Raw genomic sequence first — 14,322 nt, forward strand, 5'->3', positions numbered from 1 at the left:
AATCAGAGAATCAATTATGATGTGTGCATGACTCCATCTTTTTCACAGCATCCGCTTCAATGCATGCTACAAAATTTTTTGGTATAGCCACACTGAGCCTATTTTGTAAAAGAATATGCTAAACAAATAACCATAAAGCCTTCTACAAACGACCCAAAAGAGTCACGCTAATAAGAAACAGCATACCTTCGTGTGTTCCTCGGTACAACGCATATGATGCTGTAACTGATATTGCACAAAAAAAAAAAAAGAAAGAAATATCATTGTAGTTACAATTAGGTAATCTATTTTATTTTAGAAATATGTACTGGTTCTATTGTACTTCAGCACACAGGAAAAACTAGAAAAAAGAAGGAACAAGACTGAAAGCGAAGGAAAGATATCATACATGTCCTAGATATGTTGCTCCTTTCCATGGGTGGCAGTTTCAAGGCTTTTTTTTTTTCGTTTGCAATGCTCAACTGACCCACTTACGACCACACAGACCAAAATCACTTAGAAGGCTTGCTCATCATTCAGGACAGGTGGTTCAAACCAACTAAAAAAATGGATAGGAGCCTTTTTACAAAAAAAAAAAAAAACATCCACTGCAGGAGCTCTGGTAAGGTTTCATTGCTAAACACTTAGAGACATAAAAACATTTCAGCATACTTTAGGCTCACCTGTCAATGCTCCATGCGCGACTGGTGAATGTCCGCGTAATATGCACCGCCCAAGCAGCCCTCGTTCGTAGCTTGTAAGCTCCACAGTGCAGCGCACTCGTCACAACGACCCCTCAGTACGCCCGAGATGTCTTTGGCCTCAGTGGATGCCACAGCCATGACTTCACAGAGACGTGAAGAGTTCGTGTAGAGACTGGAAATAATGTTTACAAAAACAAGAATACAAAAAGAAGAATATTTATCACACACTATCGAAGTGGATATGCCATATTTGGTTTCTACACAGGTTATTGTCGAACAGAGGACGTAGCTATGTTTGCAGTATAGTAAGTTTGAGGCCGTGCAGAAATGGCATAATTTTTGTGGGAACATCATGATGTAAGAATTTAATCAGCTCGTGGTCGTTGTAGGCAATTGTTCTGTTGTGCTACCAGAACTGACGTCCATGGCATAGAAATGGCAGCACAATTTCTGAGTACCAGGCCAGCCATGTGTTCCTTGCTTTCTTCCCTCCACAAATGAAATGTTTTAGCTAATATAAGCTGCCGCAAAATGGTCATATTGTAAAGCGACGGCAGTGTGAGCTCACGCTACTGCTAAGACAACCACTGTCCCTTCCATTTCTCTACGTCAGGGAGCAAGCTAAGGGTAGCGTGAACATAACATCTGAAAAGGCCGACAGCATTGGAAGAAGAATGAAACATCTACCGAATGCACACAGCCAAACGTAGGCAGTGTGGCCGCCAACGCCTTGGACCATCATTAGAGTGTTTTAGCAGAACATTTTTGGTGGCCCGCTCCGCTCTCGCGTACCCGCTCACAGTTAGCAGAGCGGTGGACGAAGAATCAGTTTTAGCGGAGCGCCCGGCTGCGTCCGAAAGGCATGTGCTCGCCTGACGCGCCACCCTGCCACAGAAGGTAAAACCGCTATGAACATAATACTCAAGTTGTAAGAATTGCCGCAATAAAATAATATATTTGGAATTACTCAAATGTCTGAAGGCATTTCACGCAATACATTGCGTTTTCATTTCTTATATATATATATATATAATCCTTACATTAACAAAGCCGTTACGCTGTGTTGTAGCCAAGGCAAGGTTTTTTGCTCTTTCAGTGCACACATGGCAGGGTTCTGAAATGGGTTCATGGCCACAACCTCCCGAAGTAGAAGAAAATCTTCGTGTCTCCTAAAATGTACTCTAGGTTTGCGCTTTACAAATCCCGATTCAAACGAGCTCGTTGACGGGCCAGCAGCACTGGAGGCAGCCATTTTGCTTCGCTAGACCCGCTTGACGCGCTCGCAGCGCTCCACTGAGAAAGCTTTCTAGCGGAGAGGGGGCTCCCGTCCGCTCGCCCGCTCACGGCTGAACGGGTCGCGCATGCGCACTTGCACTTCCGTTAGCCCGCTGAGCTGAGCGGACCGTCAAAAACGTTCTGCTAAAACTATCTATTAACAGTTATGCGGAATGGCATTTTATTTGCGCGCTCTCCTTGGTGCATTACGTGGGGCAAGGGGCAAGGACGAAGATCCCCGAGATGAAGATCCCGGTTTCGCAAGCACTCTAGATCCATGCTACCTAGCAGAATAAAACAACAGCGGGAATAACCCACAAGTTTTAAAAAATGCCGATAAGTCCAAGGACGTAAGCTCCTGCAAATTTGCTTGGAAGTTGCTAAGCATATCAGCGCAAGGAGATTGCGAGCGGCAAACACGCGACTGCACGGTGCGAAGGTTCACAGCCGCTGTCAGCTAAAGCGACCGTAAATATCCTACTAAGCAACATACTGTAAGGGGGCATACAGATTACTGGGAAACTAACATGCGAACCAGCAACGTGGTCGGAGTCATAAACGTCGAGCGGATTCCGACGTACTAGCACGCAAATTGACGCGAACTGCCGTTTACCGATTACGCTTTGCCAAAACAAAGTGAAGTTGCATGCTACGAATAAAAATTTCCGTGCAGAATTTAAAACAGCATAAATGACAAAGAACGCACATTAAGTCGATGTGCCTTTTCACCCTTTGTCTCGCGATCCGTAATTTGGCGGAAAAACTGTCATCATTCCGTCATCTAGATTGCTCTACTACGTGCGCTGGAAACAAATCCGCCGGGATGGTACTCAAATTAAGCTATTGCATTATATAAGCAGTAATGTTTTCGTAGAGTGAGTTTAGCAGGTGTGCCTGAATTCAACTGAATAGATAGGGCAGCGTAGCAGTATTCTACCCGACACAGTGGTATTCTTGGTTTCACTGAGCAACCGTAATGAATACATAAATATGCATCGCTGACCTTTTTTTGCGCCTCCTGGCAACTTCAACACTCTGCTTCGTCCAACAGCGAATACAGCGATACAGCCACAGGATCGGAAGAATGTCGCAGTTGTATGTGCACACAAAGTAGCGGTTTCCGCCAAACTGGCCGACACCAAACCACTTCCATTCTAGTAGTTCGCATCAGGTGCGGCACGTGCCACTGTACTGCGCCTGCCACTGGTGGCGTTGGTGAGTAGAATGTTTACAGCTAGCGGAGGAAATGCTGAGAGATGGTGGCGCTGCGATCATTACAAGTGTTTGCGCATACCCGTTTTCGCACTTTGGCATCGTAGCAGTTGCAGCCCCACCGTACTGCGTGCCAAAACGCAAACCGCGCCGGCAATAAGAGCTCGTCAGACGTCGCGCATGCACATCTGGAGGCATACCGGCCGACTGGATGGGCGATGTTGCCCATGGCCAGCCCGCGGAACAGCGCGTGAAAACTCCGCGGCTGTCGGCGCTTATTTTTCTGCCCGGAAATGACAACGCGTCTCGTGCCCTCAGGGCGCAGTGTTTAGATACTAACACATTAATACGTATAATTGCGATTACGCACGCGCACGCACACACACATACATTTATATATATATATATTATCCGCTTAGCACGTTAATTTCTACTAAAGTTGTTTCGCGCTGCTGGCCGTGAGTGCGCGCAATAACTGTACGTAATTTTTGAAGACCACTTTTCAGCGTTGCTGTTTACAATAAGCACAAGATGTATGCTGCTTCATTTGCTGCGTTTCCTTGACCACGGCAAGCCTGGCCATTACCAAAACAAAAAATATAATGCAACGCTCTTTGATATATACACATGACAAAATTACTCGCATATAGCCATGGGAAAGTGGGGCACAGTTTATTAGACAGTAACTCAGCAGCCCGTTTCGAAACAGTTCTTTTCCTCCTAAACGCCAGCTCTGCAGGAAAATAATAAACAAGGGAGCAGCAGGAGATAGAAGGGTCGTTCAGCGAGCTACAGTTACTTTGAAAAAATCTATGTTTACACTGCGAATTTTTCCGTTATTGCGGTGCGTTATTTAGAAAAATAATATGATATCAGCATTAATACACAGAGTTTACTGCAGGTACTGTGAAGTATTTTAAGTTCTCAAAGTTTAATTTCGTTCCCCACTTCTGAGTCGTATAGAGTCGACCGTTCCCTGCAAAGTGAGATTTTTGTTTGCGCGTGGAAATCAAAGAGCCACAGGAGCAGAAAAATGCAACCACACTTGCAAGCGTATAAGCATGCGTAATAGGGCCCATTAGGCCTATAGGCCTATACCTGAAGGCCTATAGCCTTCAGGTATAATGGGCCCAAGGGCCCATTATACCTGAAGGCTATAGTCATTGACATATTGCTTGTTATTCAAATGCACAACACGTGATAGCCTCAACAATTATTTCGTACCCGAGGTGTCCAGAAAAGCTCGCTGTCCACCAGAAATTCTTGAGCCCAGGCAGTTATGGGCTTCGTCCAAACAGCAGAGTGGGCACCGAAAGACGCCAGACCTTCAAGTATTCAAGTTATTGATGATTTTAGACACACTGAAGTTAAATGAATCGGCGAGCTAGTTGTTGAACATTCGTCATTGAAACTTAAGCGCAAACTAAGACGCGCACAAGAGAGGGCAACGACACCAACGCTTTGGTGTACTGCGCGTCTGAAATTAGTGACAGCAAGACCAGGTACAGAAAGGCCGTTTGAGCGCCGCAGACAAACTGACAAGAGGTTCCTGCAAGTTCTGCTTTTCGCTAAGATATATCCTTTGCTTGCGTTGCTTAATCTTTTTACGGCGTTGAACAGGGATTTTGTTTTATGTAAAATGACAACACAAAAAATCCTCCTTAGCAGTTTATAAATGTCAGCTGCCGCAAGATAGCTTCACACATACAGCCTAAGTTTCTGCAATTTTATATGCCATGTGTGTATGTGTCAAGGGCATATTCGCCAAAAGAGCGCCAAATTTATATGTGTTGCAATGTTGTACTTAATGCATGATACACTGCACACTTCACTGCAGTGCACGAGTTATGTGGAACAAGACACGAGCAAAAAATATACAAACGCACTGTCTATAAATTTTGCTGGAACCTAAGTGCAACGGTAACTGGATCATACAACGTTGCCTCCCCCTTTTACAAAGTTCCATATAAAAACGATAAACATAAAGAAAACAGAACAAACATTCCACAGAAGATCCACTTATATGTCTCGTTCCGGTTATTAACAGTTCGGATCCAGATAAAAATATGTGGATCACACTTTTAACTGGAACTTGTATGGAACCAGATTAAGAGTGTAGGTCAGCCTGCCGTTCGACAGCAGCCACGACGCGCTCAGTAGCTGCAGCCAGCCAGTCCATGCCCTGGCGGATACCACGAAGAAGCTAGAAAAAAATCATTACATCAGCATCCATTCCCGCACCATCGGTCAAGCACCTCTACAGCAAAGTGACCTGTATAACGAAACAGTAATTATGTTCGGTCGGTTCCTAGTGTGAGGCATGTTGTGCACGAACTTTACAAAGAAGTGAGCTGTAAAACAGATGATTTTGGTGATCCCAAGCAGTTTAGGTATAAAGACGCTCAACTACATGTATGCTCATTCAGATTACCACATCTTCATCAGTTATAGAGACAAGGACAAAGACTTTCTATATTGTTGTCTGTCTGCATCATTGTATCTGTTTGTTGTGGCTTTTCATGTAGTTGTGCAAAGAAATATCAATACCATTTGTACTTTTAAGCTATCGCGTTGCTGGAAAGTTAACAGATGGCATAGCAATAAGTTTGTGATTGCGAATGAGCAAGCGACAATGACAAGTATCACTGTACCAAAGAATGCTAGGCCCTACGTTGCATTTTGTTGCGAAAGCATGTATTGGATCCTGTGTATAAATTGTTATTCAAGCATTGCAAGCTGTCGCACTGCCATTATGCGTGATGTTTCCCAGCCTTCCAGAACAAATTAGCAACTTCAAACTTTGTGGAAATAGCCACAGTCCTGAGTGTATTGCAGGGCAAAGCTTTCCTGTTACTGCCTTAATTGCAGCCATTGCAACCCATTAATCAACCCTCTTCTCCTTTTTATGTTTCAGTAGTTTGTTGAGGTTTGTGTTCTCCATCGTCCTCAATGAACTATGCAAGCGATAGTGTTTCTAAGTGGGCAGAAAAAAAGGAAACTTTATGGCGATGTGCAGGCTAAATTTGAAGTGTGAGTTAGCTACAGCCTTTGCAAGTAATTATGAAGGCGAAGGGCCCAGAGCATTTTAGGTGCTTTACATATGCCACTCAATTTACCCCGCTGCCTTGGGAGAAATGTTTCCGACATGAATTATTGTGTGAAGGGGGAGAACTATCACAATCAGCATGCGCAATCCGATGTGTGTGGTGTAATTACAGCATATGCGAAAAAAATTGATTAGCTAATACTTGAATTTGTGCGGCCAAGGTTTGGAACGAGTAAGTCATATGAGGCATTGTTTTAAAATGCGTGATTTAATTACAGGCAACTTGCCATGTTTGTGAAACTGTTCAAAAGCAAGAGCTTTAAGGGAAATTGGAATGCATGAAGCTGTTATTGTGTGATTGATCGCAAGTGTCCCTGTTGTCTAGTCCACCCAGTCATTGCCTGTTTGCAACAATGCTAATGGCAGTGATGACTGTGTATGAAGCTGTTACATTGTGTTAATGATTGCAAGTGTCCTTGTTTATGACCATGTACATAATGTATGATGACGTTCTCGTCCGTCTCCCTTAGTCCTTTGTTCATTTTTTTTTTCAGTTCAGCTATTGAAACGTTGTGTTAGCCATGTAGTATGTGAGTTAGTGTCCCTCTGTGCAGCTCATCAAATTCTTAAAGAAACGTTACACCTGTGTCAAAGATTGGTGGTAAGCTATTCGTGCTCTCCGAACCGGAGGGGATGGGGTGACAACAAACCCACCCCGCGTGCATTTATTGATGACTCGACTGCTGACCAGCGATAAGGTCCACTCCTGATCGACTGTGAACCAGAGGCATGAGACGGGAGGCGACGTACAAACATACACTCAATTTAATAAAGTAAAATTATGCCCAAGACATAATGATAAAAAGAATACACAAACTACAAGCAGATGGTCCTAGCTTCGCGGAAGGCGTGCGGGTCACGCACAACACACGCCCTGACGCGACTCGCGACACAAAGCCCACCTCGTGGGAACTAACACTCGCGAAATAACAAAAAATATGCGACACAAATGAAAAAATACACGCGACAATAAACGCGGCAAATACTACACTAACAGAATGCCCGAGGATGAACTTGCGATGAATAATTAAATGAAAGATGAAACGCGATTTTAAAAAAAGAGTGCGGCGGAATGTTCTGAGAGTGGGCTGGAACACGAGGCTTATCTGTGGCGTGCTTGCCGAGATCCCTACCTGAAGAGCGTCGGGCTGCTGGTACCTCGCTGCCGAAGATCTTGATGGACTTGCACCGTCTGTCGATCGACCGGCGAAGACTTCGGCCTGGAGATTTCAGCCTGCCGACCACCTCTTCAGTTGTCTCCCGATGCACGACAACGCTGCTCCGTCTCCCAAGCCACTCTGCCGGCTCGCCGAGCCGCCTTGTCCCTCGTCACGCTCAGGCAACCGATGTGACCAACTGGTCAGGCGAGCTCGGGAACAATTGGGGAGCCCTCTTCCCAATCACCGTGCAAGCGGCGTTGCGGCTGCAGCGGCAATGGCGGCCATCTCAAGAGGGCCGCAGGCACGCACTTTGTGACAACCTATCTACTGTAATTCTATTATGCTCCACCATATAAAGCAGGCAAGGGCACACACACTTCGTTTGTTTCGTCATTCTGCACGACGCTTCTGGCGTAATCGTCGGCCAAGCGCTGTACCAAGGCCTCCCGGTGGGAGACCCGACGAGGACCACGAGACCAGCGCTGCACGCGGAGTTGGTAGCCTGGAAAAAGTACCACCTTATAATGAACTAAACACACAACTATGTTACGTCCAGTGCATTCAAGCTGTGACATTGCAGAATATTTCTTTTTCACTTGCTGGTTCTCACTCCGCTAGGGCCAGCTGTAGGCTGTGCTGTAGCTGGAGGGCTTCGGGGCAGTGGCTCGGCAGGGACCACTGGCTGCTGCAGTACTCCTATATTGGTTATAAAGGGTACATTCGCTCAACGGTTACAGTAGAAATAGTTTGCATTCCTTATAAACGAAACAGATTCCATGAACAGGAAGGCAACAGGGAAGAGCAAAAGCTTACCTTCACGTGAAAGGCCGCTTGTGCCAGCCGTGGTGCCCGCAGATTCTGTCGCCACAGTCACCTCCATGGCGGGCTGCTTTATGTATAAGACGTGAAGAAGCAGTTTTGTCAAGTTTGCGTAATCTGCTCCTCCCAATGTGCAACTAACGTAGAGTTATGGCAGCAGAAAAAAAAAATCTCCGGAGATCCCAGTAGTAAACTGTATTGTGCATGCCAGCAGCAACCACATGCACATAAAGGGAGAAAAACTATATCTGTTATACCAGTGTCACACAGGCACTTTAGATCTGAATCGATCCCGATCGGGGCAAAATTTGCAAAATTTCTCGATTTCAATTGCCTCCCTTCCGTGGAATGAACAAAGGAGCCAATCACTGTCGAGAAATTCCATCCAAAGTGGGCGCGATCACGAATGAAAGCGCCCTGCGTGACTGAGGTATAACACTGCCTACTTTATGCAGTATACACGACGCAACTACAGTGAATTGCTGGCGCGTCCTCCTGATTTTCGATGCGTTTGTCAATGGCTTACCTAGTTGAGCGGTTGAAAAAACGACTCGCACACTCCCATCACCATGGAGGTTGCACTCAAACCGAGGATACGGCCACGAAGGCCGGGCAGGTGGCCTCCACCTGTACCGCTGCAATTACGGACAGCATTGTAAACATCGCAAGCAACAGAACCACTCCTCGCACTCACCTTTGACTTGCGGAAGCTGCGGCAGCATCTCGGCGGGAGAGAAAAACCTCCTTCCGCCAAAACACCTGCCATTGTTCCGCTGTCTTTGTGGCCGGGCCTTCTGCGTTCAGCAGGGCGGCAAGCTTGCTCCAGAGTTGCCGCCTACGCTCGACCATGCATTCTTGGGTCAGCATGCACGATGTTCGCACAAGGTATGGGTGGCCCTCCATGAATGCGACCAACAGTTTGCGTTGGTGCGGCGGCATGTGCGGGCAAAGTCGTACATTTTTGTGCGATGACATCACGATTCGCAGTCGATAAACAATGATCGCCAATTGAACTGTGCGCTCCCGCCAAATTGTTTTGGCGTGTGCGATACCACCTAGTGAACTAAACCAAAATATATGCCGCTTAAATTAGTTTTCTTCTCTGGCTTGACATTTCCAACGCAGATTATATGTTGCAGCAGTAAGAATTTTTTTCTTATATTACGTGTTTAATTATTAAAGCATCACAAGCATTCTGCACTTAATATATCGTCCCCGATCGAAGCCCAAATTGGTGACGCAAACTTACGGGGCTGGGCTCACTCGTTTATTGGCTGTGCTCTCCCTCCCGTTCTCACAAATCTTGCGGACAGCCCATTTTGTGACGTCACAGCCAGACCAAACGAACAGAAAAGCGAGCTGTTTGCGCGATTGCACCCCTGGCCCTGTGGAGTGAACCTGCTTGATGAGCGCCGGAATATTTCCAAAACCACGACATAAGGGGTAGAGTATGCGGGCTACCTCTGGCGTGTATATTAGAGGCTGCTCAAAGGGATATCTGCTCAAGGGCCCCAGTACGGCTCAGGAACCAGCTCTGGTGAGTCCCTGATCAGTGGCCGTGGCTTCAGAGCCAGTGGCCAGCTGAGGCCATTCAAGAGACAACCTTTACTGCCTGAAACTACAGGCCAACTCAACTGCTTCCTCGTCGCCATTCCTTGTGCAGCTTGTGCTCCAGCAGCATTTTCTACAGTTGCACTGCATCTTATCGTATGCATAAAAGTGTCTATGGCCATGTTATGGCTTATTGGGATAGTTCAATAAAATACGAGAGCTTGTTTTCTCTAACAGCTTGAGGATCAATAACTTACCAGGTGCAGCAGCCACCCTTTCTTTCCGTGACCGATGCCCCGCGTGGTGGATCCTCTGCTGCTGTAAACACATTAAAAGTTAACGAACTGCACACACATTTGGAGATAATTAAAACACTCATTCCTCTGATGCTTACGTGACGCTGTGCTCCTCACGCCTGCAGCCTCGTCCGTAGCTTCGACGACGACTACCATGGTGGCAGTGGGAATGTAAGCCTGCTGGAAAGTGTCATAAGCATGTCCCTTCACTACGTGGCTATTCGTTACACTGCCTATCTTACAAGTTTTCGTGCTAAACATTTGCAGAAATATTCTGCAATTATTGAGTGTTTAATGATCCCGTGTATTGCTATCCTCGTGCACTTCCCTGAAGGCATTTTATTTTTGTGATGATGACTTAATCCCCCTTTTCCCGAAAGCGCAGCCAATGGTTCTAGTTGATTAACCTACCTGCTTTTCCATTCTCTCATATGCTATTTTCCTCTTCACCAACAGTGTTGCATTCCGCTAAAGGTACCGTTTACATATAATGGCAAGGTCTAAGTTGGCACCGTTCAGGAACCCGCAATATTATGGCAGCAGTGTGCTTACCTCTTGGTAGGGGAGGGCAGTGATGCCACGCAAGCGGACTGTCCCCGCCAACTGCAGTACTCTGCCACGGAAGCCGGGTAAGCGACCCCCTCCAGTGCTTCTGAAAATACACACCTATGTTGAAGGACAAATAGCCCAGATCATTCGACGGTCACTCACCTTTGCCCTTGGGCGATTGCGGTAGCGTCGCAGCGGGCCTCGTACAAGCTGCTTTCGCCACCACTCCTGCCACTGGTCCACCATTTTTATAACAGGCCCTTCCTCGTTCAGCATGTTGGCCAGCTGCTGCCACAGCCGTTGCCGGTCACCAACGGTGAAGCCCGGCCCCAGCTCGCTGGATCTTAACCCCTTGGCTTCGGCGCCCTCCGCAGCCGTTCCTGCCTGGTACTCCGCACCAAAATTTTTCCGCCGGTGGACCGCGTGCGGCGCTGTATAAAAATCGTGATCAATTCCACTAATGACGTGGGACAGCAACAAACCTTGATTTATTGGATGCGCAATTTCTCAGTGCACCAACACACTCAAAATGACTTCCGTGTGTGAAATGCCTTGAAACACACAGGCATGTAAAGCGCAACTTCGCACTTTTCGCACTCCCATCTGCTCTCAGACTTCTTCCCTTGCGCTTTGCAGATGAAGCACAGCCTGGATGGATTTTGCTTCACCTTGTTTGGTGGTATCTGACCAGGGGAATGGGCCCACTCGGCTGCCTGCAGCCGCATTGGTGTCGCGGCGACAAGCGGCTTTTTTGACCATGGTACTGAGGGAGAATGGCCTCTTCAAAAACCCCCTCCACAAGGTTTACTTTCCAGTCAGCATAATGGAGCCACTTGCCTGTTGCTTTCCTAAAAAGAACATAGCTGTTCTAAACAGCTATGTCTGTTATGTAGAAGATTTTTTTTTTTAGCCCTTCGCGTATCGCCTCATGATAAGAAACAAAGCGAGTTGTTGATCCTCGCGGTCAACTCCACCCATGCCTGGGTTGTGATCGAGCACAGCATCCGGTTTCAGAATGGGCAAGCCATTCTTGCGACTCTTTTTTCCTGTGTCTATCACATTGGCTGCATTGTGGTACCTTGAAAGCATAGTCACCGTCTTTTATCTTGCCAAGTGAGAGCCATGATTCTGAATGAAAAAAGAGCCTTGCGTTGCCCTTTTTGCAGCTTTTCTTTCTTGAACTCATTAGGCATGTTTTTGCGCTGTAGGCGAACTGTGCCAACAGCATTCGAACCACCTTTATAGGTGAGACGGAATAGTGCAAGCGAGGAATACCAATTGTCCATGTAGAGTGTGTGGCCATCGAGCAGGCGCTTTTCCACTAGCTCAATGACAACAGCCTCACTGCACAATAATCCAGTTGTAGCGGGAGCCTTCTCACTTTTGCCAGTTTAAATTGAAAACTGCAGGCAGTCCAGTACTGTCTCGTTTCGAAGGGTTGAACTGCACGTAGGACAGCCGACCGCGAAACTTCATGAGGCTTTCGTCAATGGCAAGACGCTCTTCGGGACGATAGGCTGTACCTGTGGATTTCAATATGTAGTCTAGCACTGGGCGTATCTTGCACAGCTTATCTTCACCTTGGGGAGCGGTATTGTTGTAGAAATGAAGATATCGAGATAATGCCCAAAAAGGGTGCCTTGACATCACTGAACCAAAAAACGGCATGCTAATAACACATCTTGTTGACCCATACAACTGAATGCTGCTCTTCTTTACTTGGCTCATAAGCACACACATGGCAAAATAAGCTTTCATTTCATCTGGCGTTGTATCATGCCAGGTGGGATCGGGATGCAAACGCTGCTTCTCGCTTGCAAAGGCACTTGTGTGCATAGCAACGATGCTCCAAATCTCATCTCCGAGGTGGGCATTGAATATACCAAGAACACTGGGACACGCACCTATTTGCAGTTGGATGTCTCTCTTGATGCCTGGTTGACCACTGAACGGGTGCTTGACCACGTTTTCAGCACTGTCTTTTTCCCATTCCCACTCTTCAAGTTTTTGCACCTTCGGAGACGGTGGAGAAGAGTCCATGGGATCTTCATCTGAACACAGATGCTCATCATTACTGGCACTATCATCACCTTGGCACTCCGCATTGTCTAGCTGAACATCCTCATCATCGCTGACGTCGCTCTCGGCCTCAATGTTGAACACAAGTTCAAGAATTTCCTCTTGTGTCAAAGAATGTTTTTTTCACGATGTTTTGCACGACACTGGGACGCGAGCTTTTTGCCTTCTAAAAAACAGAAATCAACCTCAAACAGTGGTCAGCTAGGTACATATAGTGGAAAACATCTAAAGCAAAATGAAAACACCTTGTTTTGTGCTGCCATGCTTGTACTTGACACCAAAGCGGTGCCTCTTCGAAGGAATGTATTGCCGAAATGACAGCCGCACTTTCCATGCCATCATAGACTCATCTATGCACAGGTCTTGGTGCGGAATAAGTAGGCTACTCAGCTTGCTCTGAATTGCTTCCATAAATGGACACGTCGTTCTCAGCCGATCTGCCATATCTGTGGAGTCGCTCAGATGGAAAAGCCGCAGGAGGAGAAGGAAGCAGTTCAACGAAAAAAATGGTTGCAAAAAATAGTGTGTGCAACATAGGGTTCGGGCTCCAGTAGTCTTGCAAGGCATTCTTTCTTATCAGGCCCATCAGCAGGACGACCGCAAGGAAACAGTACATTTCTGCTACATCTGTCTCCACCCAAGCTCTCAGCCGCGACGTGTGCGCAACTCCTTGTGCGCCTGTCTTCACTCACGCAAACCGATTCGTTTCACTCACGATGTGTGAAACGATTGGCTCATCAAAAAACAGCTTGAAATAGTCGCCTTCTTGCGCATCCGGTTGAAGAGTTGCACTCGCGGACGGTCCTGAACGTGACGCGTCGAAAGGAAACAACGTTGGTGAGAAATCGCCTTTCTTCCATGTAGTTTCAGTTTGCCGCGCAAGCTTCCGGGATGATCGTCCCGCCGTCTCAACATCCAAATCTGACTATGCGGAACTCACCTCTTCCTCGGATGAGACGCTGTCTGAGTCCGAATCGGGCTCAGACAGCTGAGTCAGCTCGTATTCTGAATTGGAAGATCCACCAATCCAATGAGCAGACGAAGGTCCCGCGCACTCAGCCATCCGAAAGTAACTGCACGCAGAGAGGATGCGCTTTCAGTCGCCCGCTTAACGGAGAGAAATGGGACGTTGTGTGATCAAGAAGACAGAGGGAGATGGAAAAAGGCTAAAACAAAGTTTGAGGGGCTTTGCGTTTACTGCTGCAAGCTGGAAGCGACGGTGCAGTGAGAGAGCGAAAGCAGCAATCGAGTCATGTGTCAGTCTCTTTTCGGAGAGGCAAAGGCGCGTGCCCCTGAACTTGATGCGCTGTAGCAGACACACCGACAGAAGAAAAATAAAAACCTTCAAACCAGCGGAGATGGCAGAACAACCCTTGAACCCATAGCCACAAGCGCGTGACGCATGATCCTGCAAACGTGGAGCGACTGCGCCACTCAGCAGAGAGAGAGAGGGGGGGAGTGGCAGTCACACCGTACTCTCCAATACATGTACCAACACAGTGCGGGGCAAAAATACGAACTTGTCGAAAGATTCAACAGATGGCGTGGCCAGTCCAGGAGTGCCAGCTTTGCGCCACTTCCTTCCTTTCATT

General features: G+C 47.0%; 1 protein-coding gene across 4 annotated transcripts in view; it reads left to right on the forward strand.

Moving 5' to 3' along the window:
- Positions 1-14,322, forward strand: part of LOC142556982 (uncharacterized) — a 147,794-nt gene that overhangs the window by 22,171 nt on the left and 111,301 nt on the right. The window lies entirely within an intron of this gene.

Source organism: Dermacentor variabilis, chromosome 9 (genome assembly GCF_050947875.1).
Source record: "Dermacentor variabilis isolate Ectoservices chromosome 9, ASM5094787v1, whole genome shotgun sequence".
NCBI classification, from domain to species: domain Eukaryota; kingdom Metazoa; phylum Arthropoda; class Arachnida; order Ixodida; family Ixodidae; genus Dermacentor; species Dermacentor variabilis.